The sequence below is a fragment of the Pan paniscus genome, chromosome 5 (genome assembly GCF_029289425.2).
Source record: "Pan paniscus chromosome 5, NHGRI_mPanPan1-v2.0_pri, whole genome shotgun sequence".
Taxonomy (NCBI): Eukaryota; Metazoa; Chordata; class Mammalia; order Primates; family Hominidae; genus Pan; species Pan paniscus.
In genome coordinates this window covers 56,358,304-56,385,141 of record NC_073254.2, presented here as the reverse complement: position 1 = coordinate 56,385,141, position 26,838 = coordinate 56,358,304, and the positions used below count along the sequence as shown (strand labels likewise).

The following is a 26,838-nucleotide window of genomic DNA, read 5'->3' as shown; positions in this document are numbered from 1 at the left end:
GGTGTACTCGTGTGATGTGATAGTTTTAGTGTTGTAGGAGTGTTGCACCTGACAAGTGCTGGGCTGTGTTTTATGGACAGCATTTTCATTTTCAATGGAGAACGCACTGTTGTTGGGATAGAGAAAGATGAGAATCTGTTTCTTTTGATTAATCAACCAGGTTTCTGCTTATTGTTTTCAGTTGCTGGAGAATGTTAAGAAATCATTTCAGAGAAAGGCAGATAACCAACCAAGGAAGTTTACTGGGGGAGAGATTAAATCAGAGCTGAGGGCTTTGAGTTCCTGAGCTGCCTTTAGCTTTGTGCGGGACGTTTCATGCTGTAGTTGGTAACTCACCCATTTAACAAAATGGCATAAAGAAAGGGAGAATTGTAGAGTAGTGGAGGATTTTAGAGTAGCAGACTTATTTTTTAGGGCAAATAAATTTATGAGTAATTTTGATGGAAAAACATCTCTGTAAGATAATACTGCAGCAAGCTTGGTCTTTGGACAGCTCCACTGCCTTTCATGTTTTATGGTTGTGAATAAAGAAGGCCAGATTAATACTAATTTTCAAGAAGCTTTTGATTTTTAAGACACCTTTAGAAATGAAAAGGAAGATAAATTTGGGGCAAAATTTGGTTATTCTTACTTAGAATTTTGTTTTAATGATTTTTTTCAGAAGCTTTTACATTTAGCTAAGAATATGAATGAATATTTGTTTTGCATTTGATGGTGCCAAAGGATAGCATATGATTTACTTAGGGAAAAATTCAAACAATTGTTGAGAATCTTGTTTGGGGTTATTTCATTGTGTACACTCAGATGCACAAAGATACTTTTTTTTTCAAAGTTGGGTAAATTTTGGATTGACACTTTTGCTGGTGTTTGTATAAATAACAAAGATTAGGTTTATGACTTTTGTAATAGTTAACAAAGATTAGATTTTGATTTGTGGATTTGAGCAACAATGGTTAATGTATATGAATAATTTAGAAAACTCTTTCTGCATTCAGCTACTGTGTTAGTGGCATAGTATTTAGTTTATGGTTTGTTTCCTGGATTGTATTAAGCAAGTGTTCAAGGTTACTAGATGTATTTAGCAATTTAACAGAGGATCTTGGTAAAAATTACTATTTTTGCCACTACATTTTAAAAGGATTAGTTTGATAATGTTGACTTTCAAGATGAAGAATAACTTTGATATGAGGCACTTGTTTCAGTGAGATGTGTGTGCATATTCTTTTTATAGATGTGTTTGGGCTGGTGTTAGTAGTAGGACGTACTCTGTATGGTATTGCCATGTTTATAATGTAATTGTAATTGTTTAATGCTCGATATCTTTATATAAGTGATTATAGACTTATTTGATATTGGTAAAGAAGAAAATATAAACTGTAAGATCAGCCAAGGGAAAGAGTGAGTCCTGCCTTTTGTTTCTGTATGCAACGGCCTTAGTACGCTAAACCACTGAGTCTCATTGTCAATGGTTATTTCTCAGTCGCTATTTCTAAAACTGAAAATGGATTTTTAAAAATTGAGATAATACTGTTTATCAATAAGGACTCCAATGATAAATTTAAGCTTTATTTTCATTTGTTCATCAAGTACAGTTCTACCCAATTTAACTTTATTTTGGTTATAATCTTATTTGCTAAGCAAAAGCTTTTAAGTTTATATTTTTAGATTTATTAGGCTGTACATAATTAAATGTTTTCCTGGTTAACCGTAGATTCTTTGGATGGGAAGAGACCTTGAAAGGACCTCTAGTTTATCCTGCAACTCCAGTCAATATCCTACTTAAATCATTCCAGGTAGATAAAAATTTATCCTATTTTTTAAAACAAATCTTCAGCAGTAATGTGGTAACCTCTGTAGATAATCTTTGCAAGCATTTAATAATTTCTCTATCAGGAGAGTCTGCCTTCTCACCAACCAGCACATGCTTAATGCTATATATGTGTTTGTTTCCTCTTGCCCCATTCTCAATTTTTGAGTAAAAAATATCTGTGTACTTTTGTATTTATAAGACCTTAGTTCTTCATAAACTTAATAATAGTAGCCAACACACATATAATGCTTTTGTGCCAGATACTTCTGTAAGCACTGCAAATTGTAACTTGTTTACTCCTCAATGGCAATCCTGTGAGGTAGGTACTATTACTATTCTCATTTTACAGGTGATGAAATAGAGGGTCCTTGAGATTAAATGATTTGCCCAAGGTTATACTCAGACATTCCTACAACTATTTATTTGGTAATTATCTTATATTACAAATAATACTATGTTTTGTAACCCAGTGATACATTTGATCTTTATTTTAGTTCAAAAGCTAGAATTCTACCAAGTGGTGGGATGGGATTCCAGCCTTTGCATTTTGCCAGCAGAGTCTGTGCTCTGGTTTTGCCTCTGGCTTGCCTGTTGTGAAGTTCTCCCTCACCAAGTTCTTCAGATTCAACACTTAACAAGTCTTGTTTGCCAATCTTTAAAAATTATCCCTGTAGTCCTGTTACTAACCTTTTATCCAGTTCCTTTCTAGATGAGGAACCTGGGGTAAACACCGTAACGATTATGTATAATGTAAAGATTACATCAGTGTTGTTGCATGCTTCTATTTTTTCATTCCAAAATTGTATTTACAAAACAAACCCAAACCAGTAAAAAATGCCTTATTGCATTGCAGATTACCCATCCACCTTTTTAGCTAGAAAACTGCCCTGGACTTGTTATATACTATGACACGTTTATAGTTGAAAGATTATTGCTGTTTGAAGAAAAATGGATTTTTTCTGATTTCAGATTTCAGTGCAAATATCCATAAGCAAAATCTGTTTATACCCTCACTAATTTTTTAGTATTTTCTCTTTATGTGTGCCTAAGTGATATACCAATTTCCCCATATATTATTATTATGATTATTATGATTATTATTGAGACAGAATCTTGCTCTTTTGCCCAGGCGAATGCAGTGGCGCCATGTCAGCTCACTGCAGCCTGGACCTCTCTGGGACTACAGATGTGTGCCATCACACCTGGTTAATTTTTGTATTTTTTGTAGAGACAAGGTTTCACCATGTTGCCCAGGCTTGTCTCGAACTCCTGGGCTCAAAAAATCTGCCCACCTTAACCTCCCGAAGTGCTGGTATTACAGATGTGAGCCACCGCGCCTGGCCTCCTAATACTTTAATTGGTTAAGTAAATTGATCCACTCGTTTTTTTTTTTTTTTGAGATGGAGTACTGCTCTGTAGCTTAGGCTGGAGTGCAGTGGCACGATCTTGGCTCACTACAACCTCCGCCTCCCAGGTTCAAGCGATTCTCCTGCCTCAGCCTCCCTAGTAGCTGGGATTACAGGCACCCACCACCACATCCAGCCAAGGTTTTGTATTTTTAGTAGAGACGGGATTTCACCTTGTTGGCCAGGCTGGTCTCGAACTCCTGACCTCAAGTGATCTCCAAAGTGTTAGGATTACAGGCGTGAGCCACCGTGCCCAGCTGATCCACTCATTTAAAAAAAATAATTAACAATTACTGAGTGTTTACTAGGTGTCCAGCATTAACTGAGTATGTGAATTGTTTGAAACTTGAAACAGCCCTATGAGAGAACTTCTGTTGTTAATACTCTATTTTTTGGTGACTCTTGATTTTATTGCAATTTTTTAAACATATGGAAAAGTTGCAAAAATGATATAAGAAATTCTGTATACCCTTACTCAGTTTCACCAATTTTTTTCATTTTGCCCCATTTGCTTTATCATTTTCTCTCACTTGAGTATTTTTAAACAAGTCAAATTGAAGAAAATGCATATGAAGACCTTAATTTTAAAGAAGAAAAGGGGAGAATGTTTTGAGTATTTCAAAAAGTTTAGTTTGTGTTTAATTTTAGTCAAATACTTGAAGCAAAGGAATCTCAAGATTGGGTTTAGAGTGGATTTTGTGTTTTTATGGTCTTGTCTCCAGTACATTCTGAGATTCTTTCACTTGTGAATGATGGGTTTGTAGGTCTCTCCCATTAGAAAAAACTGTGTCATAGTGTACCCGTGTGTTGGGAACCTCCCTAGCATGTGGCATGGTGTGCTCATGCATGGATGTGTCCTCAGGACATGCTAGCTATGGAGGTATGGGTGATTATTGTGAGAAACAGGAGCCATGGGGCCTTTCAAAACCACAACCAAGAAATAGTTAGGTGAAATACATATTTTAAAGACTCTTACGTAGCTTCAAGGAGCTGGAAAAGATCAAAGTACAAAATGTATTGCTTTAAGAATATTGGTTGGCTGCGTGAGGTGGCTCATACCTGTAATCCTAGCACATTGGGAGGCTGAGGCAGGTGGATCCCTTGGTGCCAGGAGTTTGAGACCAGCCTGGCCAACATGGTAAAACCCCACCTCTACTAAAAATACAAAAATTAGCCACACATGGTGGCACGTGCCGGTAATCCCAGCTACTCTGGAGACTGAGGCAGGAAAATTGCTTGAACCTGGGAGACAGAGGTTGCAGTGAGCCGAGATCAAGCCACTGCACTCCAGCCTCGTCAACAGAGCGAGACTCTGTCTCAAAAAAAAAAAAAAAATTGATTGGGATTAATACAAATAAGTTTGCCATATTATGAGGGGGATGAATGGAAATATCTTAATATTATATTACCTTCCCCTCAAATAAACCTAAATTTTGGGGGTCTTTTCTGTTGTTGTGACATATGGAAATTAAACTGACTCCCTTCCCATCATTTAATCTTCATTAAAATGATGGCCTGTCCATTTGATAAACTCGTGACCTGAAGGAGGTCCTCTCAGTTTAACTGGAAGGAATATTAACTGTATTCTGACAAATGTAAAATACGGCACTTGTGGCTGGGTGCGGTGGCTCACACCTGTAATCCCAGCCCTTTGGGAGGCTGAGGCGGGTGGATCACTTGAGGTCAGGAGTTCGAGATCAGCCTGACTAGCATGGAGAAACCCCGTCTCTACTAAAAATACAAAATTAGACAGGTGTGGTGGCGCATGCCTGTAATCCCAGCTACTCGGGAGGCTGAAGCTGGAGAATCTCTTGAATCCGGGAGGCAGAGGTTGCAGTGAGCTGAGATCGTGCTGTTGTACTCCAGCCTGGGCAACAAGAGTGAAACTCTGTCTCAAAACAAAACAAACAAAAAAACAGCACTTGTGGGCTTCTTTTCCTTTTTTCCCCACTCTTTAAGCAATTATCAAAGCTGTGAAATATAGCTCCTTGTTAAAGCTGATTGTAGGCCAGGCACAGTGGCTCACACCTGTTAATCCCAGCACTTTGGGAGGCCGAGGCAGGTGGATCACTTGAGGCCAGGAGTTCGAGACCAGGCTAGCCAACATAGTGAAACCCTGTCTCTAGTAAAAATACAAAAATTAGCTGGGCATGATGGTGCATGCCCGTAACCCCAGCTACTTGGGTGGTTGAGGAACAAGATTTGCTTGAACCTGGGAGGCAGAGGTTGCAGTGAGCTGAGATTGTGCCACTCCATTCCAGCCTGGACGACAGACTGACACTGCATCTCAAAAAAAAAAAAAAAAAAAAAAAAGCTGATTGTGATAATTAAAAACACTCCCCTTTCATAAGGATGAAAAAATTACAAATTGTTTGGAAAGCATTCTTTCTAGTCATGTGTTGTTGTTTCGGAGACATGGGCTATTTTTAAAGACTATAATACTATCCCTTTTCCATTCACATGTTAATAGAAGTCTGGAAAGTAAGGCATTCTCCTGAAATTTTCAGGGTTTTTTATTATATGTCAAGTTGTAAACAGCATTCTGTGACAGGTATTTTCTCTCTTTGTCTTTTATTGAGCTAATTAGTGATTTACACTCTAGTAGCATCTCTTCCAGCTTTACTGTGTGAAAATGTCTGCTACTCCGTGCCTTCTATGCAGCCAGGGCTGGCAAATGATTGGGGGCAGATGTTGGTTAGCACATCAGAAGGATCAGGGATAAAATTTATTTTTCTTTTGTGTTTTTAAAGATATGTTTTAAAGGCTTTTGTCTGTGTCTTTGCCCCACTCCATTATTCCCTACCCTCATTCAAATAGGAATGTTATGACCTCCGTAACCTAGAGCTACTGTTCTTGATTCAGTTTTGGATTGTTTTCTATCCTGTTCCCCACCCCCACCGAAACGTTGTGTCGTGGGATTTGGGGAGGATTAGCACGGCAGTCTGGCATAGTTTAGAGCCCAGGAAGCTGGTCTTCACTGCTCCCTCCCATCATCAGAATACAGAGCTTTCAGTCATTGCCTTTAGAACCCAGCAGTGCTTCTTTTGCTGGGCAAATTGTGTGAAAGATGGGAGGGCAGCACTGTTGCTAGTGAGTTAGGAGGATACTTTTGTATGATGCTTGTATCTATCCAAGGGAAGGATGGGCTCTACTGTTGTGTTAGCTTTTTCAAAATGCAGCAGAGAATGGCCAAAAGGTAATTTATAGCTTGGCTTTAGCATTTTGTCACATTGGTGTCCTGCTCTTTCCTGCCTCCTGCTCTCTCTTTCAGTCTCTGACATGGGAAAGAAGATGTGTAGGATATGTCATATGCTCACTTGGATGGACCATGTGGGTGCATTAAAATAGCAAGAACTTTGACTTTGAAATAAAGTCTTTAAGGATCAATTTGTTTTGTAGATATACATTGTAGTTGAAAATGAAAGGAAGAGTAGATAGGGGTTTACTGATTTATCAACTTTTTTTGAGACAGAGTCTCACTCTGTCGCCCAGGCTGGAGTGCAGTGGTGCGATCTTGACTCACTGCAACCTCTGTCTCCCAGGTTCAAGTGATTCTCCTGTCTCAGCCCCTAGAGTAGCCAGGACTACAGGCATGCACCACCACGCCGACTAATTTTTTGTATTGTTAGGTGGAGATGGGGTTTCGCCATGTTGGCCAGGTTGGTCTCAAACTCCTGACCTCAGGTGATCTGCCCGCCTCGGCCTCCCAAAGTGTTGGGATTACAGGCGTGAGCCACCACGGCTGGCTTTGATATATCAGTTTTGAGCCCAGACCTTTCTAGAATGCCAGGTAATTTATGGTACTTATTTTTGCAGTTATGGATATTAACCTATCAGGACAATAAGGTCAAAGTCCCTGTTAGAGCTAATTAGATTCTCCTTGACAAAAATTGGAGGTAGCAACAAAGAAAATCAAGTAAGAAAATGTATGAATTGCTCAATTCGGCCATCATTGCTAATAGCTTTATGATCATAGACATCTAGCCCTTGACAGCGAATCAGCATTTATGAACAGAGGTCATCTCATTTATGTAAGCATTCATAGAGTATGTGGGACTATATTAATGTTATGTTTTTATAAACCAGAATGCCAAGAATATCCCTATAGATGGTCATTGCTAACATTTACATCTTTAACTCTCCTTTTTTATGTTCTAATACAACCACCTATATCAATTGGATGCTTACGGCTATACACTGATTGCATGCTTGTATCTAAAAGAGGTCAAAGGTCAGGTTAATAAACATTGCATATAAAAAAGTTAAATATGGTCAACTGATTAGAAGGGTCTTATAAGTAAAGATGAGAAAGCAAATACATCACCGTGGAATTGAATATACTCTTAAAAGAAATATTTTAGAAATGTGTGACATAACTTGAAGAGCTTATAACAATGCATTTCAAGTGAAAGGTAAGTGTGCTTTAATGAAGACGTCAGTCTCATCTGTGAGTGGCTTCATTGTCTGCTCCATGCTGAAAATCCCAAATTGGGCCCAGTGTGTAGTTTACCTTGTTATCCCAGCACATTGGGAGGCCAAGGTGGGAGATTCTCTCTTTTTTTTTTTTTTTCCTGAGACAGAGTCTCACTCTGTCCCCCAGGCTGGAGTGCAGTAGCATGATCTCGGCTCACTGCAGCATCCACCTCCCGGCTTCAAGCCATTCTGCCTCAGCCTCCTGAGTAGCTGGGACTACAGGTGCGTGCCACCATGTCTGGCTAATTTTTCTATTTTTAGTAGAGACAAGGTTTCGACATGTTGGCCAGGCTGGTCTCGAACTCCTGACCTCAAGTGATCCACTTGAGCGGGAGGATTGCTTGAGCCCAGGAGTTCAGGGTTACAGTGAGGTATGATTGTGTGCTGACACTCAGTAATCTAAATCTGAGATACTGAAGTACTGCAATTTTAGAGCCTTATAGGCAGCTGTTGTCCTACTACAGGTTGCTATTATTTTCCTTTACCAGTATTATCATGTATACTAGTTAACATTTGGAATTTGTGGCCTTTCATTAGGAGACATCTAAAAAGGGGTGAACGGGTAATTTTTTTTGTTTGTTTGAAAATGTTATTCTCTGTGCCCAGGGAATATGGAATAGACATGTCACTCTGCACTGAATGCGTTAATCAGTTTTTGTTAGCAGCATGGCATAATCAGTATATTAACTACAACACCTACGTTGGCAGCCAGCAGTGTGCTTGTGAAATCTTTTAGAAAACAGAAATCTGGTGAGAAGTGTTCCTGAGCAGTTGAAGTATTGTTGGGTGCAGAGGGAGGGCGTTGCATAGAACAAATAAAGTAGAAAAAATTTATCCTCCAAAAAGTAGTTGTTTCACCACTGAAAGCCATGAGACTTTAAGACGTTTTATCTGTGGATTGAGATGTGGCTGTCTAATTTATGTAGGACTTACAGAGTTCTTTTTGTGTTTTGATTTTTCATTTAACTTTGTCATTTAAAGAACTTCAAGGTACATTTCCATTTGATGAAAAAAGTTTTGTAAAACATTTATTTTAAGGATGGTTTCTCATTTTTTAGTATATATTATATGCTACTGTAAATTATTTTTCCCTTCCACTTCCAATTAAAACATATCTGACTTAAAAAAATACCTTCAGCAGAAATAAGAAAAGTTTCTATTTAAGCAGAGTTCTTGGCACTTAAGAGGTGTTCAATAAGTTTTTATGGAATAAATTAATGTATGCATGAATGAAAAATATTATTCTGAATTTGGACTTCCTACTCCCATAATTTGGGTACAGTATAGCTTTGGTGTACAAAGGCCTTCTGTTCAGCCCTCATTCCCATGTCTATTTTCCTCCCCACCTCACAGGCACACTCTCTAATGTGTTTGATATGTCCTTGATTCTATGTGCATCTTTGTAAAATACTTACTGATTCTTTTGGTGTATGTATTTTTAATTACAAAATTGCTCATTATACCACACTGTTGTAGAATTTGGCTATAGAATTCTCCTTGTAGAAATGCTGTAGATCTTACTCTGGTTTTTACTTTTTTCAGTGAGCACTATGTTTTAAGATCTATGTTATGGGCCGGGCGCGGTGGCTCACGCCTGTAATCCCAGCACTTTGGGAGGCCGAGGCGGGCAGATCACGAGGTCAGGAGTTCGAAACCAGCCTGGCCAGCATGGTGAAACCCTGTCTCTACCAAAAATACAAAAAATTAGCTGGGTGTGGTGGTGCGCACCTGTGGTCCCAGCTATTCGGGAGGCTGAGGCAGGAGAATTGCTTGAACCCAGCAGGTGGAGGTTGCAATGAGCCAAGATTGCGCCACTGCACTCCAGTCTGAGTGACAGGGTGAGACTCCATCTAAAAAAAAAAAAAAAAAAGATCTGTTCATGTGGGTGTAGATTTAGCTAACTGCTTCGAGCTGCAGCATAGTATTCTGTGGTGTGCATCCATTCCCATAGTGATGGGCACCTAGGCTACCATAAACAATGATACCAGTAACAGTCTTGCACATGTCCATTATGGACATGTTTGAGAATTCTCAGGGACACAGACCCAGGAGTGGACATGTTTGAGAATTCTCAGGGGCACAGACCCAGGAGTGGCATTGCAGCATAAGTACTATGAGGCTGTTGAATGGTTGTATAACCTTATACCCATAAGCATTGTGTTCCTATAACCACCCCTCCCAACACTTGGTATTATCCACATTTCTAATTTTGGCCTTTTAGTAATGTCTCATTTTAATTTTTATTTTATTTATTTATTTATTTATTTTGAGACGGAGTCTCACTCTGTCGCTCAGGCTGGAATGCAGTGGCACGATCTTGGCTCACTGCAACCTCTGCCTCCTGGGTTCCAGCTATTCTCCTGCCTCAGCCTCCCGTGTAGCTGGGATTACAGGCATGTACCACCACACCCGGCTAATTTTAGTAGAGATGGGGTTTCACCATGTTGGCCAGGCTGGTTTCGAACTCCTGACCTCAAATGATCCACCTGCCTCGGCCTCCCAAAGTGCTGGGATTACAAGCGTGAGCCACTGTGCTTGGCCTTTTTTTTTTTTTTTTTTTTTTTTTTGAGACAGAGTCTCACTCTGTCTCCCAGGCTGGAGTGCAGTGGCACAATCTTGGCTCACTTCAACCTCCATCTCCTGGGTTCAAGCAATTCTCCTGCCTCAGCCTCCCGAGTAGCTGGGATTACAGGCGTGTGCCACCACACCTAGCTAATTTTTTTGTATTTTTAGTAGAGGCAGGATTTTGCCATGTTGGCTAGGCTGTTTAATTTTTATTTCTAGTTACCAGTGAGTTTAATCATTTCTTCATATACTAGTTAGCCATTTTCCTTTGCCTCTTCATATCCTTTGTTTCCTGTATTTTTCTTGTTGATTTATAGAACTCCTTAATATATATAATATTTCTTAAATCCCTGGTTGGTTTTGGACCATATAAATATCATCTTCTGGGGTCATCTGTTAACTTTGCCTAGGTGTTTTTTGTTTTTTGTTTTTTTTTTTTTTGAGACAGAATCTTGCTCTGTTGCCCAGGCTGGAGTACAGTGGTGCGATCTCGGCTTACTGCAACCTCTGCCTCCTGGGTTAAAGCAATTCTCCTGCGTCAGCTTCCCGAGTAGCTGGGACTACAGACGCGTGCCACCATGCCTGGCTAATTTTTTGTATTTTTAGTAGAGACGAGGTTTCACCGTGTTAGCCAGGATGGCTTTGATCTCCTGACCTCATGATGTGCCCGCCTCGGCCTCCCAAAGTGCTGGGATTACAGGCGTGAGCCACTGCGCGTGGCTGCCTTGTTGTTCTTTACCGAATGGAAATTCTTGATTTTGATGTAGTCACATCCATCATTTTTTAGCCTACTGTATTTGCCTTATTACTGCTTCTTGGACTTAGATCATCCAGATTGTCTCCCTAAATTTCTTTTAGCTTTATGGCTTTACATTTCCCCTTAAGTTTTTAATGTATATGGAGCAATCTTTGGATGTGGTATAGGTTGGATCCAGCCTTATTATTTTTTTATTTCCCAATACCATCCACTAAACTAGCTGAACTTTCCAGTTGATTTGTAGTAACACCCTTATTGTAAATCAAGTTTCTCGCCTTTCTATTCTATCTCATTGGTGTATTTATCTCGAAGTTTCTTAAAGGGGGCACAGTTAGTAGAGTAGGTATGTTTAGCACTGCTGGGCCTGTCCACTCAATGTCAGTAGTGTTGCCCTGTCATTGTGACATCCATGATGGCCCATGCATTTCCAGACACACCCTTGATGAGATCCTGTACCATATCATGTTTATTACTGTTCCTTTCTAGTATTTCTTAAGATATGGCAGGATGGATTCCCTGTGTTTGCTTTTTTTTTCAAAATTGATATAACTATCTGTGGATCTTTTTTTTAAATATTTAGATTTAGTTTATCTAGTTTCCTCCCTCCCCAAAATGTCCTGTTATAATTTTGATTAAGATTGAGATTATAATTTGATTTAGATTAATTTACCAAGCTTTGGCATCTTTTTACAAAGTTAAGTCAGTATATCCATGAGTATGAAAGAATGAACATAGTATTTTATTTTATTATTATTTAACTGGAGGAACTATTGGGTATGTATTATGTTTTGTAAGAGAATAGTGTATTTTCTCAAAGTTTGAAAAGGAAGGAAAACTATACTTTATGCAGAAGCATAAAGTATAATGAACCTTCTCCAATGACATCATAATATGTTAATCATTCTTCTTTTTCTCTTTGCTGGTTTTATGACTATGACTTTTGAATATCTATGAGCAAAAACATTATTTCCTGCCCTTAATGTTTTTCAAACAAAGCCACGCCTACTATTTGAGTTTTCCAAATACTTTGATTTTGTTTTGCCTTGAAACTTAGACTTTTTTTTCCTTTAGTTTCTTTTTCCCCTTAGAAATCTTGATTGGAAAAATCATATTTTTAGATGTGATTTTAAAACATTTATTTTAACCTTCCCAAGAATCTTTTTGAATTTAGTTTTTATTTATGTTAAGACTATATATAGCATAAAAAGAATATTACCTGCCTTTCCCCTTCCCAACATTTTGCCTCTCTAAGGACCTCTGTTTTCTATTCTTCTAGCTGGGCTTTTTTTTTTTTTTTTTTTTTTGGTATTTAATGCCATATTTCTGAACAGTAGGCTTATGCTTACAAAAATCTGCGTAGGGGCCGGGCAGGGTGGCTCATGCCTGTAATCTCAGCACTTTGGGAGGCCAAGGTGGGTGGATCACGAGGTCAGGAGTTTGAAATCAGCCTGGCCAACATGGTGAAACCCCATCTCTACTAAAAATACAAAAAATTATCCAGGTGTGGTGGCATATGCCTGTAATCCCAGCTACTCGGGAGGCTGAGGCAGGAGAATTGGTGGAATCCGGAAGACAGAGGTTGCAATGAGCCAAGACCACACCACTGCACTCCAGCCTGGGCAACAGAGCGAGGCTCCATCTCAAAATAAAAGAATAAAAAATAAATAAAATAAATAAAAATCTGTGTAGGTTCTTTTCTAGACCTGCCCAGCTTCTATCCTGGGATCTACTTCCCCTCATATCCTGGGTATTTCCTTTGCCTTCTTACGGAGAACCCCCTGTTTTCCTGGACTTGATATCTTTCTCCTTTATTGTTTATATTTTAATTTGTGTGGAGCATGTCCCCCAGAAGCTCCTGAGAAAAAGGTGCATGAGATGTAAATTTGTTTGGGAATCTGCATATATGAAAATATCTTTATTTTCTTTTATACTTGATTTATAGTTTACCTGGGTATAGAATTCTAGATAAGAGAATATTTTCTCTGAGTTTATCAGGCATCACTCTATTGGCTTCTAGCTTCTGTTGCTGCTGACGAGAAGTCTGATGATGTTCTGATTCTTGGTTATTTTTTTCCTCCCTGGAAATGTTCTGAAATTTTAATATAATTAGCCTCATTCTAGGCCTTGTTTTGTCTGTTATGCTGGACGCTTGGAGGGCCTTTTCAATTTGGTAACACTTTTCAGTTCTGGGAAATTTTCTTGAATTTTTAAATTCTAACCAATCTCTTCCTTTTCCGCCTTGCCCCTAGTTTTCTCTGTTCTTCCTCTCAAACTCTCAATACTTGTGTTGGAATTTCTAGACTGATGAGTCCTTTAATTTTCCTTTCCTATTTCCCATCTTTTTGTCTCTTTATTCTACTTTCTGGGGGGTGTCTTGAACTTCATCTTAAGACCTTTCTAATTAGTTTTATATTTATGCTGTCATATTTTTAATTTTTAAGTTTTTTTTCTGTGAATGTTGCTTTTTAATAGTTATCTATTTTTGTTTCAGATGGACTAGCTCTTCTCTGAACATGTTCTTTCCTCAGCTTTCTGTAAAATCTGTGTTTCCTTAAAATACATTACTTGTTCATTTCATTTATTTTGATCTTTCATTTAGGGAATTTCCTTAAAAGTATAGCTTTGGCTGTTTTACTCATATTCAGGAGTGAGCCACAAAAAAACTGAAAGCTGGATTTGCCCAAGTGTCAGCTTCTGAAAGTTAACTGGTGGTTTATTCTTGGAGAGGACACCTCTAGCAGTCAGTATTTGTGCTTTTCTCTTGACCAGGTTCATCCCCAGAAAGAATGTTCCTGTTATCTGCTTAGGGCTTACAAACCTGGCTGTATCATTTGGGAAGCTGAGTGGGGAAAATGGCTAGGGATGTTTCACCTTTCACGATATCAACTTTCTCTTAATCACCATCTTTTTTAGACTGGTGGGCCTGCCCCTAGTTGTGCCTAGTCCAGAGTCTCTCTAGTAATCTTTCCAGAGAACAAACCTCCCATCCTCTGCCCAGCAGCTGCTTGGAGACAGGGCAGCAATCTAGGGGTAGAACTTTTACTCCATTCTCCTTTTTTTAGCTTTGTCTGCTATCCCCACTTTCAGAGGCACTTTGAGTTTTTCTGGTTTGTCTTAGCACAATTCAGTTTGATTTGGGCTTCCCCTTAATATAGAGAGACCCTCCGTCTCTACATAAAACTAAAAAAAAAAAAAAATTAACCAGGTGTGGTGGCATGCACCTGTGGTCCCAGCTACTTGGGAGGCTGAGGTGAAAAGATAGCTTGCACTCTGGAGTTTGAGGCTGCAGTGAGCCGTGATTGCGCCACTGCACTCCAGCCTGGGCGACAGAGGAAGACCCTGTTTCAAAAACAAACAAAACATAGAGGCAGAGTCTCGTTATGTTGGCCAGGCTGGTCTCAAACTGCTGGCCTCAAGCAGTCCTCCCACTCTGGCCTCTGAAAGTGCTGGGATTATAGGCATAAGCCACCATACCTCTCTGACCTATGTTTAAAGTTAGAAAGCATTTTTGTAGAATGAGTGCAGATTCATAGTTGAGTAACTTCTCAAACAAGGCTAACTTCCAACTAAGTTTTACCACAGGCAAAAAACCTACTTAAATAAATTTTATGTTCCTTGCCACCGATTTACGGTTACTAGAATTGCAGCAATTCAAAGCAATTATCTTGGGCCTATGTGTTGCTGCTTCCTTGCTTTGTGATCCTGGGTCATTTCCTAATGAAATTGGGCCCTCTGTGCTTCATGCTGTAAAATCCTGCTGACACCCACCTCATTGTGAGAATTAACTGAGCAAGTGTACATGAAAACACCTCACACAATATGGTATCTAGGAGGAAGTATAATAAATATTCATAAATGTTTTCTCATTAAAATTATTGCTTTGCTGACAAAATTGCTATATAGTATTTATAAGAAGTGCTTGATAATGACAATTAATGATTTTAATGTATGCTGGCAGACTGAACTTTACCAATTAGTATTTATTACATGTGGGACATATAAGAAGCAGGATTAGATTTAAGCAGAGTGATGAAGTAGCAACTCTGGTATATGCTATATAGAAGGTGATTTTTGTGGCTGCTGCTGCTGCTCTACAAACTAAATGGGATTTGGTATTGTTTTTATTTGCATTTATCTTGGATGACTGAGGAGAATGCAAGCACATTCCTTTGCTCTCAGGTCACATTTTTTGGTGAGAAGGAATTCCCAATCTGGCTAAGATCGTATGTCCTTTAGTTCTTATTAAGCTGTCAGTTAAAATTATAAAGACCCAGATACCCAACACATTTTAGGATTCTTGAATTCTACCTGAATGATGAAGCTCTTTTATCCCAGCCTGCCCCAGAACACCTGGGATGTTTGAATATCAGTGTTTCTTTTTGCTAGAATAATGACCTAAAGTCTTTGCTTTCTTTGGTAGCAAAGAAAGAATACCTAACATATATACAGCTCTTGCCAGTTTATAATGCACTTACACACATTTTCTTATTTGATCTTTGCAGCTCTTTTGGAAGAAAGTAGAGCTGATGTTACATCCTTTACAAATGAGCATCCCAGCTACTTGGGAGGCTGAGGTGGGAGGGTCGCTTGAGCCCTGGAGCCTGGAGTTCAAGGCCAGCCTGGGCAACATAGTGAGACTCTGTCTCTAAAAAAAGAATTTTATAAATGTTAGGCAGCATATTGCCTAGGAAGTAAAATTTAAGATAAATGTAAAAAATGGGGTCCTCAGCCCAGCGTGGTGGTGGCCCACGCCTATAATCCCAGCACTTTTGTAGGCCAAGGTGGGCAGATCACTTGAGGCCAGGAGTTCAAGACCAGCCTGGACAACATGGTGAAACCCCATTTCTACTAAAAATACAAAAATTACCTGGATGTGGTGGTGCAAACCTGTAATCCCAGTTACTTGGGAGGCTGAGGCATGAGAATTGCTTACCTGGGAGGCAGAGGTTGCAGTGAGCTAAGATCATGCCACTACCCTCTAGCCTGGGCAACAGAGCGAGACTGTCTCAAAAAAAAAAAAAAAAAAATGGGATCCCATATGAGTGATTCATTAGACCAGCAGTATATATTAATATGTTCTTTGTACCATGTACTATGCTGTGTCAACAGGACACAATAATGGATGATAAATAACCCTTTCTCCCAGTCTGCTCACAGTCTAGATTGCCATTCCATGTATACTGTAAATACAGCTTTGTGGACTGCATTTCTGTTTAATGGTGAGGAAGCATTTTAATAAATAACTTCTAAGAAGTCAATTAATGTGGCAAATGAACAGCATTTTTACCACCTAGATTATTCTGAATCGTAGTCAAAATGTGTAAATGCAATCCTGCTACCCTTTGTATTTCACAATAATTCAAAAATCTCTGTTTTGCAGTTTTCTGTGCAGAGGCCTTGAATTTAAACTTAAACCATTATTGAGAGTCATAAATGGACAAAACCCATGGCAAACTAATACTTTTGAATGTTAGTAAAGTCAGCAGACCTTGAGCCTTTTGTTCATGCTTTCTATGTGGTGCACTGAAATGTGAAATGTTATATGTTTCTTATTTACTCTGGGCGATATGTACAAAATTTTAGAATTTTAAATTTGAGTGGGACTGGAGATAACATAATTAATCAGTGGCAGAGTGTGGACTGAAACCCAGGCTTCCTGATACCTAGTTTATTTAGTTCTCTTCCCGCTATCCTATGCTGGGCTTCCTAATTTAGCAGCCAAGGGAGATTTAATTGTAATTGCTGATTGTGGTCTCCTTAAAACTTTAAAGTTTTCTTTATTTAGCTGTAAATGCATGTAAATTTTTTCTTTATTTAGTTGTGTGAATTTCCTCTGCCTTGTATCTTCCAAGGCATTTGGGCTGTTTTAACTTCGATTACGGCCGGTTGCGGTGGCTCACGCCTGTAATCTCAACACTTTGGGAGGCCGAGGCTGGCGGATCACGAGGTTAGGAGTTTGAGACCATCCTGGCCAACATGGTGAAACCCCCTCTTTACTAAAAATACAAAAATTAATCAGGTGTGGTGGCACGCACCTGTAGTCCCAGCTACTTGGAAGGCTGAGGCAGAATCACTTGAACCCAGGAGGCGCAGGTTGCAGTGAGCCGAGATTGTGCCACTGCACTCTAGCCTGGGCAACAGAGTGAAGCTCTGTCTTAATTTAAAAAAAAAAAAAAAGTTTAATTAGATGGCTGATCATTTATGATTTAAAAAGTCATTTATGACATTGACTTAAAAATATGTCATTCTTATAGACTTTGTACCAAAATGCAGAGAAAGTATCTAACTCAGGTTTTGAGCCATTGATTCATTGGCAGTGACAATGAAGATATGTTTCCACTCCAAAACAGGATTAGATGCAGCTTCCTAGATTATTATGACTGCCTTGCCTGCTTTCACAGCTATCTTGAGGCACTGAGGGGATGTGCGTGGAAACACTTTGAAAAAACATAAAGTGACATAACAATATGTTTTGCTTTCATTCATGAATCTTCTAATTGTATATTTGAGACTTTTTGTCGTAAGACATTTTGCTATGTGAGCTTATAGATTGAAATAGATTTAGGGCTGAGCATGGTGGCTCACACCTGTAATCCCAGCACTTTGGGAGGCCGAGGCAGGTGGATCACAAGGTCAGGAGTTCGAGACCAGCCTGACCAACATGGTGAAACCCCATCTCTACTAAAAATACAAAAATTAGCCGGGTGTGGTGGTGCGTGCCTGTAATCCCAGCTACTCAGGAGGCTGAGGCAGGAGAATCACTTGAACCCGGGAGGCGGAGGTTGCAGTGAGCCAAGATGGCACCACTGCACTCCAGCCTGGGCGACAGGCTGTCTGAGACTCTGTCTCAAAAATTAAAAAAAAATGAAATGGATTTGGATAGGCCAAAAATGTGACTGGGTCAAGGAAAACACTTAAGTCCATCAAGGCCTTGCTGATAGTAAAATAATGGAGTGGATGGGTAGTGGAAAATAAGGATAGTGTGCTAGTGCCTTAGAATGTAAAGGGAAATAATAGGCAGACTAGAAAGTTTTGTCTGTGTTGCATATCCAGCCTCTCCATTCTTTGGTCAGTATTTATTGAAGCACCTACTAAGGACGAGGTACTTTTTCAGACATAAAAGATATTATTTACTATCACAATAAGTAAGACAAAGATGCTATTTCTCTCCTCCAGGAGCTTACAGGGCAAGGCACTTACAGATGAGATACAGCATAAGTTAATAAATGTTTGTAGTTTGGAATGTGCCACCTTATTGAGCTTGCTGAAAAAGATATAATCTTGGTTAAGTTATTTACTGGCTTAAATGTATTAATATTCTCTTGGTCCACTTTTTAAACTTTAAAACATATAAAATATACATTAAAATATTTTGAGATATAAAATATATTTTAAAATATGTAACTACATCTTAAAATATATATAGATAGTATATTTATATGTATTTTTAAGATAACAGATCTATTCTACTTTGTAAGTCATCTGAACATTCCCTACCTTACTACATTAATATTAGGGAGCTATCAAAGAATGGGCATTGCTGCTGTGACATCACCCAGAAGTTAGTTTTTGGTGTTTGTCTTTCTTTCTCTCTCTCTCTTTCTTTCTCTCTCTCTCTCTTTCTTTTTTTAGACAAGGTGTCACTCTGTCACTCAGGCTGGAGTGCAGTGGTGCAATCACGCACAGCTCACTGCAGCCTTGACCTCGTGGCCTCAAGTGATCTTCCTGTCTTAGCTTCCCAAGTAGCTGGGACTACAGATTTGTGCCAAAACACACAGCAAATTATTTTTTGTAGAGGTAGGGTCTCCCTTTGTTGCCTAGGCTGGTCTCAAACTCCTGGGCTCAAGTAATCCTCCTGTCTTGGCCTCCCAAAGTGCTGGGATTACAGACGTAAGCTACTGCTCCCAGCCTGGTATATTTCCGAAGAGCAGAAACCTGGGTTTGAATCCTTGCCTTGCCACTTAACTAGCTGTGGAACTTAGGTGTGTCACAGTTTCCTCATCTGTCAAATTGGAATAAAAAATATCTACCTCACAGCTGTTGTGAGGATTGAATTTGTTAATATATGTAACAGCATTTAACTGCGTTTCTGGCACACATTAAACACTGTTATCAGTGTTGCTGGCTATCAGCATAATCAATCACCATCATCATCATCATTGTTATTGTTTGGCAGAATAAGAGTAAATTGGGTAAGGTTTCAAGAATGGATTTTCTCCTTTTCAAGCCCTGAAAATTGCTCTAAACTAAAGGTAGATAAAGGAAGGAAATTAAACCTTTGTTGATCATCAGCTATGTGCCAGGCAGTGCACTGGTGTTTTACTTGCGTTCTCGTTTAATCCCTACACCAGTGCTGTGAAGTAGATTAGAAAACAGGCTCGGAGAAGTTAAGGAAGGTCTTGTAATAAATGGACACCATGATGATGACTGGTCTCTGTTACTCCACATCATGTGCTCTTTTCTTGCATGAGCCAGACAGCCCCTGAGAGTTTAGCATGTTTCAGTAACAGGTAAGCTTGGAATATGGCCTCCTGACTTTGGGAACTGCCTTTCTAATGACCATTTAAAGGGACGTCTTCCACATTTTTAGTTAGTTCCTACTGTAGTGATTTGTTTTATATATCTGTAATTTCACTTCCCACCCATTTAAAAGTATATTGCAGTAGTGTAAATGATATAAGTGGGACCTGGATAGAAAATATTTGAATGTATAGAATCTTATTAATAGTTTTCAGCATTGAGCTGATTTATTATAATTTCCCAGTTTTCAAGATCACCATCGTAATTATTGAAGTTGTTACCCTTCACATTTATTAATATAACTTTCCTAGGGCTTTAAGCCTAAACTCCATATGGTTACATACGTGTCCTAGGTGCTGCTTAGTGTAGAACTGATTATTATAGTCAGCTTTTGGGGAGCATCCCAAATTAATTAGAATAACTTGGATTTAAATGTAATTAAGTTAACTTTAAATTTTTTGGTGTTCTTATATTGGAAGTAGGGTCATTTGGGGGACATTTTGTGGATGTGAAACCCCTGTCCATAAAGTGTCAGCTTAGCTTTTCATGGATACGGTTGCCTCAGATCCCCGAACCTAGAACTAGAAGTTGTAAGCTCTCCCTAAAAATATTTGTGTTTTTGCTAGGTTTCATGATCTTGTAACCTCTTCTGCCTCCTGGGACCTACTTTCTGGCCTCGTGCCACTGATTTGCACCATAGTGCACCCACATGTGAAACTTGGCTCCCTCTGATTTTCAGAAAGGCCCTATTCACACAGGGCATTTGCAGATTTTGTGTACCTACCTGAAGAAAGGGGCAAAATAGAGGTGGAGTGAGCCTTTGCATTAATGCAAACAACTTCCCTACTAAAACATTCCTGTTCTTAAAATGTTTTCTGACCTCCCTTGACCCAAGAGCTTCACCCCCACCTAATCCCAGCTCTGCTCCATTATACTAATTCTTTTCTTCTTTTTCTTTCCCTCTCCTCCTCATTCTTCTCCCCATTCCTTTCAGCGATATAAAACCAAATTCCTCCCTGTCTAATGCAGAGCAATTTCCCTTTCTTGACAACCGTTCTAGGATCTTGACAGCCAGACATTCTGCAGCAAACCACCTACTCCAAGGGGACTGGACATGAGTGATGGGAGCCCACATTATGGGAACATATTTTCTTTTTTTTTTTTTTTGAGGTGGAGTCTCTCTCTGTCGCCCAGGCTGAAGTGCAGTGGCGCGATCTCGGCTCACTGCAAGCTCCGTCTCCCGGGTTCACGCCATTCTCCTGCCTCAGCCTCCTGAGTAGCTGGGACTACAGGCGCCTGCCACCACACCCTGCTATTTTTTTTTTTTTTTTTTTTTTTTTGTATTTTTAGTAGAGATGGGGTTTCACCATGTTAGCCTGGATTGTCTCGATCTCCTGACCTCATGATCCGCCCGTCTCGGCCTCCCAAAGTGCTGGGATTACAGATGTGAGCCACCGTGCCTGGCCGGGAACATATTTTCTTCTTTCTTTCTTTTTTTTATATATATGTACTCCAATTTAAAACTTTTAATTAAAAAGTAAACTTTAATGTCGAAAATGCAAACTTGGGGAGGACAGAAAGATAACACACAAGGCTGTCACTTCACACTTGGATGGTTGCACAGCAGTCGCGCAGAGGCACTCCTCACTTCCCAGACGGGGCGGCGGCCAGGCAGAGGGGCTCCTCACTTCCCAGATGGGGCGGCGGACGCCCGGCCGGGAACATATTTTCTTAAAGTTTCTTCGAAGAGGAACTCTGTGTTAGCTGTTAGGATGACACAATAGAGAATTTTCTTTCCTCTTACAGTGGTGGCCCAGCTTGCTGATCTCAAGCTTAATACTGAGTCCTACTTCCTGATAAAGTGTCAGAAACCTTAAACATGCTTATACATATAATTTGTCAAAATCATAAACTCTAGATGTCTTTGGCTAATATATTGTCCTTGTGTACAGAATATATACCGCTTTTAAAGAAGCATGCCGCTTACATATAGGTCATAAACCCACTTAGCACAAAAGAGTCACCACCTCATGCCATCTTGTTATATATTTTGCTTACGCAAAAATAATTTTAGCTTTTGATATTCGAGTATTTTTGTTACCATGAATTTGTGTGTTTTTTCCTGAGTTTCAGATTGTATGCAAATATAATGTGTAATTTTTAAGACCTAAAACAAATGCAGAAGTGCTTTTTTTCAGGAAGTAAACCTTTAATACTTCCATTTGTAGATCAGTCTACCCATAAGTGACTGACTCTTTGGTTACTCTTAGCTGAAAAGAAAGATCACAGTTTTTTTTTTACTCTTACATCAGTTTTAAGGACTTGTAGGGAGTTTAATGCATTGTAATTTACTGGTCCTTTTTTGAATTTGTAATTACAATTCATGAAATTGCTTCTTTATTGCCATGTATTAGCCCAATCTTACAGATTGTTTCCCACTTGTAGGTAATAGAGAAGAGGAAACCTAACCAATGACTGTGGAATAATATGGAAGAAGATGGAAAAAACTTGTTTAATGGGTAAGAAATAAAAACTGTAATAAAACATTATTAATGAAAGCTATTTATAATAATAGTATTATGTGTGGCTGAGGTTGGCATACTATGAGGGTAATTGATCAGTTACTGTTTGTCTAACTCCATTCTGAACTTTCACCGCTTGCTTTCATCTTAACCTCGTGAATTTTTTAGTACCACGAATTAACTTAAGCTAAGAGGGGACACAGCCATATTTGAAGTTAAAATGGGACCTAAAGACCAGCAACCATACTGAAACAAGTCTAGGGTAGGTCTTGAAACTTGGTGGTAAGATAGAGATCATATCTGTCATGACCTGTCAAGAGTAATTATCTACCCCTTCTTTTTCTCCAAATATGTCAGTTGCTATGATGTTTGTCCCACCACGAGGATCCCGTTCATTTGAGCAAGTGCAGATGTGTGTCTGGTGGTAATCAAATAGAATTCTGCTTTGGGAGGTTGAGGTGGGAGGATGGCTTGAGGCCCGGAATTCTTTTATTTATTTATTTAGTTTTGAGATGGAGTCTTGCTCTGTTGCCCAGGCTGGAGTGCAGTGGTGTGATCGTGGCTCACTGCAACCTCTGCCTCCCGGATGCAAGCAATTCTCTTGCCTCAGCCTCCCAACTAGCTGGAACTACAGGCACCCGCCACGACACCTGGCTAATTTTTGTATTTTTGTAGAAACGGGGTTTCATTATGTTGGCCAGGCTGCTCTCAAACTCCTGACCTCAAGTGATCTGCCCACCTTGTGCTGGGATATGCCTCCCAAAGTGCTGGGATTACAGGCGTGAGCCACTGTGCCTGGCTGAGACCAGGAATTCTAGCCAGCCTGGGCAATATAGCAAGACCTCATCTCTACCAAAAAAAAAAAAAAAAAAAAATTAGCCAGGTGTGGTGGCTAGCTACTCGGGAGGCTAAGGTGACAGGATTGCTTGAGCCCAGGGGATTGAGGCTGTAGTGAGCTATAATCATTCCACTGCACTCCAGCCTGGGCAACAGAGCAAGACCTTCTTAAAAAATAGAATTCTACAGAAAGCTCAGTAAAAGGTTTGACTTTAAGTTGATGAGATATAAAAGTTTTTTTAATTATGCAAGTTTATACATTCATGTCAATAATTTAAAAATAACAGATAACTACAATCCTCTACCTGAATCTTACCCTCCTCCCAGAGTCTATAAGTATATGGCATGTATTTGTGCAACCTTCTTTGCCTAGTGGTTAAAAACATGGATTTGGAGCCAGACCGTTTTTAACCAGTCACTATTAACTTGACATTTGGACATGTTATCTCTGTGCCTCAATTCCTTGGATATAAGGTGAGGACAATAAAATGCTATCTCTTAGCAATTGATTAGTTAATCCATATAAAAAACTTGAAATAATGTCTGGAATGAAGTAAGTGTTTAGTAAATGTTAACTATAATTCTCATATGTATCCCAGTTAGCCTTTTTATGTGCCAGCCATCCACACATAAATTTTTCTCTGATACATTCCAAGAGTTAAACCATCTCAGATAAGGTTAACCATGGTGGCAAAAGCTTTTTAGTTTTTTTCATGAGAAGTTTTCTTTTGACTTCATCTCTGAGTATGCTGCTAGACTATGTGTGAGGATAAAGTTCTATATCTTTACCTTTTACTGTATATCTTAGGGTGTATATGATGTTTATAGTTATATATGAATAAACAACTATCTTCAGCCTAACATAGGTTCATCTTGCCTGTAAAAGTATCTTGTAAAGCAGGATACACAATTCTTTTGTTTCTAGATAGCTATGTCAAATGCTGTTTTGTGTTTCTGTCAATCTATTTTGAAGGACATGCCTTCTTGAGTTTTTTTTCTTTTCTATTTTTTTTTTTTTGAGATAATCTTCCTCTGTTGCCCAGATTGGTGTGCAGTGGTGCAGTCTTGGTTCACTGCAACTTCCACCTCCCAGGTTTAAGCAATTCTCATGCCTCAACCTCCCGACTAGCTGGGATTACAGGCGTGTGCCACCATGCTCAGCTAATTTTTGTATTTTTAGTAGAGATGGGATCTTGCTATGTTGTCCAGGCTCTCTTGAACTCCTGGCCTCAAGTGATCCACCCACCTCGGCCTCCCAAAGTGTTGGGATTACAGGCATAAACCACTGCACCCAGCTTGAAGTATTTTTTTTTCCTTTTTGCACACAGGATCATAGTAATTATTTTATTTTTTATTTAAAGAGACAGAGTCTTGCCGTGCTACCCAGCTGGCCTTTAACTCCTAGACTCAAGTGATCCACCTGTCTGAGCCTCCTGAGTAGCTGGGACTATAGGTACCACTGTACCTGGGCTAGAGTCATAGCAGTTTTGAAGATTATCTCTGATACTGTTTGTATGGCTTGTCAGCACTTTCTTAGGTGGTGTAGACAATTAACTATTTTAAGAAGGAAGAGCACTTAGAAACAGTAATCTATTTTTATTGTTTCCTGTTATCTCAGTGTTAAAATTAAAAAAAAAAAAAAAGACTAAGAACAGAAACAGGCCAGATGCGGTGGCTTAAACGCCTGTAATCCCAGCACTTTGGGAGGCTAAGGCAGGTGGATCACCTGAGGTCAGGAGTTCAAGACCAGCCTGATCAATATGGTGAAACCCCATCTCTACTAAAAATACAAAAATTAGCCGGACGTGGTGGCGCATGCCTGTAATCCCAGCTATTCGGGAGGCTGAAACGGGAGAATTGCTTGAAACCGGGAGGCAGAGGTTGCAGTGAGCTGAGATCACGCCACTGTACTCCAGCCTGGGCGACAGAGCAAGACTCTGTCTGAAAACAACAACAACAAAAGAGAAACAGTAATCTCTTTTTAGTATTTCCCTCTTGAATTGCTCTGGATTAGATTAGATTATTACGGACTATTCTATCTTCTGTGACTATAGATAGTGAGGCTATTTTAGAAGGCTAAAATATAAAAAACAGAAGTTGGCTGGGCGCGGTGGCTCACGCCTGTACTCCCAGCACTTTGGGAGGCCAAGGTGGGCTGATCACAAGGTCAGGAGTTCGAGACCAACCTGACCAACATAGTGAAACCCCCATCTCTACTAAAAATACAAAAATTAGATGGGTGTGGTGGTGTGTGCCTGTAATCCCAGCTACTGAGGCGGCTGAAGCAGGAGAATCACTTGAACCCGGGAGGCGGAGGTTGCAGTGAGCCAAGATCGCACCATTGCACTCTAGCCTGGCAACAGAGCGAGACTCCATCTCAAAAATAAATTAAATAAATAAATAAATAAATAAATACAGAAGTTAACATTTACTAGTATGTATTGTGTGTCAGGCAGTGTTTTAAGTGCTTTACTCATTTATTCATTATCTCATTTAATCCTGTCACTTATGAGGTAGATACTGTTATTGTCTTCACCTTAAAGCTGAGAAAAGTGAGGTGCAGATTAAGTAATTTGCCCAAAGTCACATTGCAAGTGGCAGCTTCAGGATTTAAACCTAGGCCTATGCTATTGACCAGGGGAGTGTTGGCCTAGTTAATAACTCTTAAAAGGTTTACTAGGGTAGTGAGAATTTATATAAGACATAAAAACCAAATATCTCCTGAAAAAGTCACTGTAACTATTTGATTTTGTTTGCCTGTGTGAAGGAAAATTTGAAATCATGCATCTTAAGTATGGGAAAAATGATATGAGATGATTATTCATAAATAATTATTTTTCTTGACCATGCTTAAATGAATATTGCTGTTTTGCTTCATTATGAATCATTTATAGTAGATAGAAATCACCTAACTAGCTAACGAACAACACATTTTGTTTGTGTGTTTGTTTGGTTTTTGTTTGTTTGTTTTTTGAGATGGAGTCTTGCTCTGTCGCCCAGGCTGGAGTGCAGTGGCGTGATCTTGGCTCACTGCAAGCTCCGCCTCCTGGGTTCATGCCATCCTCCTGCCTCTGCCTCCTGAGTAGCTAGGACTACAGGCGCTCGCCACCACGTCTATCTTTTTTTTTTTTTTTTTTTTTTTGTATTTTTAGTAGAGACGGGGCTTCACCATATTAGCCAGGATGGTCTCAATCTCCTGACCTCGTGATCCACCTGCCTCAGCCTCCCAGAGTGCTGGGATTACAGGCTTGAGCCACCGCACCCGGCCAGAAGAACATATGTTTAGAAGGGATTAGAGTTGATTTGTAGATTGCTATTTAGCTGCTATTCATAGAAACTTGCAGACAGAAAGATTGAACTGTGCAGCAGTTTGGAACTGATTGATAATTGGAAATTGCTCTTTCATCCTGTTAAATAATATTTGAGTGACAGTCAGCAGAAAGTTGTAGAGGAGAAGAAAAGCCAGGAGAAAGGTGACTTACAGGTCGTGTAATTAGAATGTGATGGCCTAAAGAGTAAATGTGCATTAACAATTGACATTTATATAGGAACTAGGAGGAATTGTAGTATGTGGTTTTTGTTCTGGGGTCTGGCTTTTCTTTTCTTCAAAAAGCAATTCACTTCTTGTTAAAATATGGTAAAGTACAGAGTAAGCGACAGTTAAAGTAACAACAAGTACACTAATAAAATGTCTTGGCCCTCCTATAAGTGTGGTTGCAGGTAGTCAGTGATGTTTTTCTCTTTTTCTTTCCATCTTTTTTTACCCCTTTCCCTTGTTTGAGAATCTCTTCTGAATATTGATCAAAGTTATGGCCCTTATTGCACATATCTTTTAAAACAATGTCTTAAAGGGTGGTCTGGGGCCCCTCGAGATCCTTTCAGGGGCTGATGAAGTTAAAACAATTTTCATAACAATTCTAGAATTTCTACCCTCGTTCTCTTACGAGT

General features: G+C 39.4%; 2 protein-coding genes across 5 annotated transcripts in view; one reads left to right on the top strand and one right to left on the bottom strand.

Moving 5' to 3' along the window:
* The window catches only part of USP49 (ubiquitin specific peptidase 49), a 106,787-nt gene that overhangs the window by 4,552 nt on the left and 75,397 nt on the right, over nt 1-26,838 (top strand). For all 4 annotated transcript variants that reach the window (XM_055113594.2, XM_014345361.4, XM_008958805.5 and 1 more), the window contains exons 2-3: nt 1,712-1,793; nt 21,977-22,050. The gene's annotated coding sequence lies outside the window, so the exon portion shown is untranslated. The remainder of the gene's footprint in view (nt 1-1,711; nt 1,794-21,976; nt 22,051-26,838) is intronic.
* The window catches only part of TOMM6 (translocase of outer mitochondrial membrane 6), an 84,120-nt gene continuing 78,405 nt past the window's right edge, over nt 21,124-26,838 (bottom strand). The window contains exon 3 of the mRNA XM_034962088.3: nt 21,124-21,295. The gene's annotated coding sequence lies outside the window, so the exon portion shown is untranslated. The remainder of the gene's footprint in view (nt 21,296-26,838) is intronic.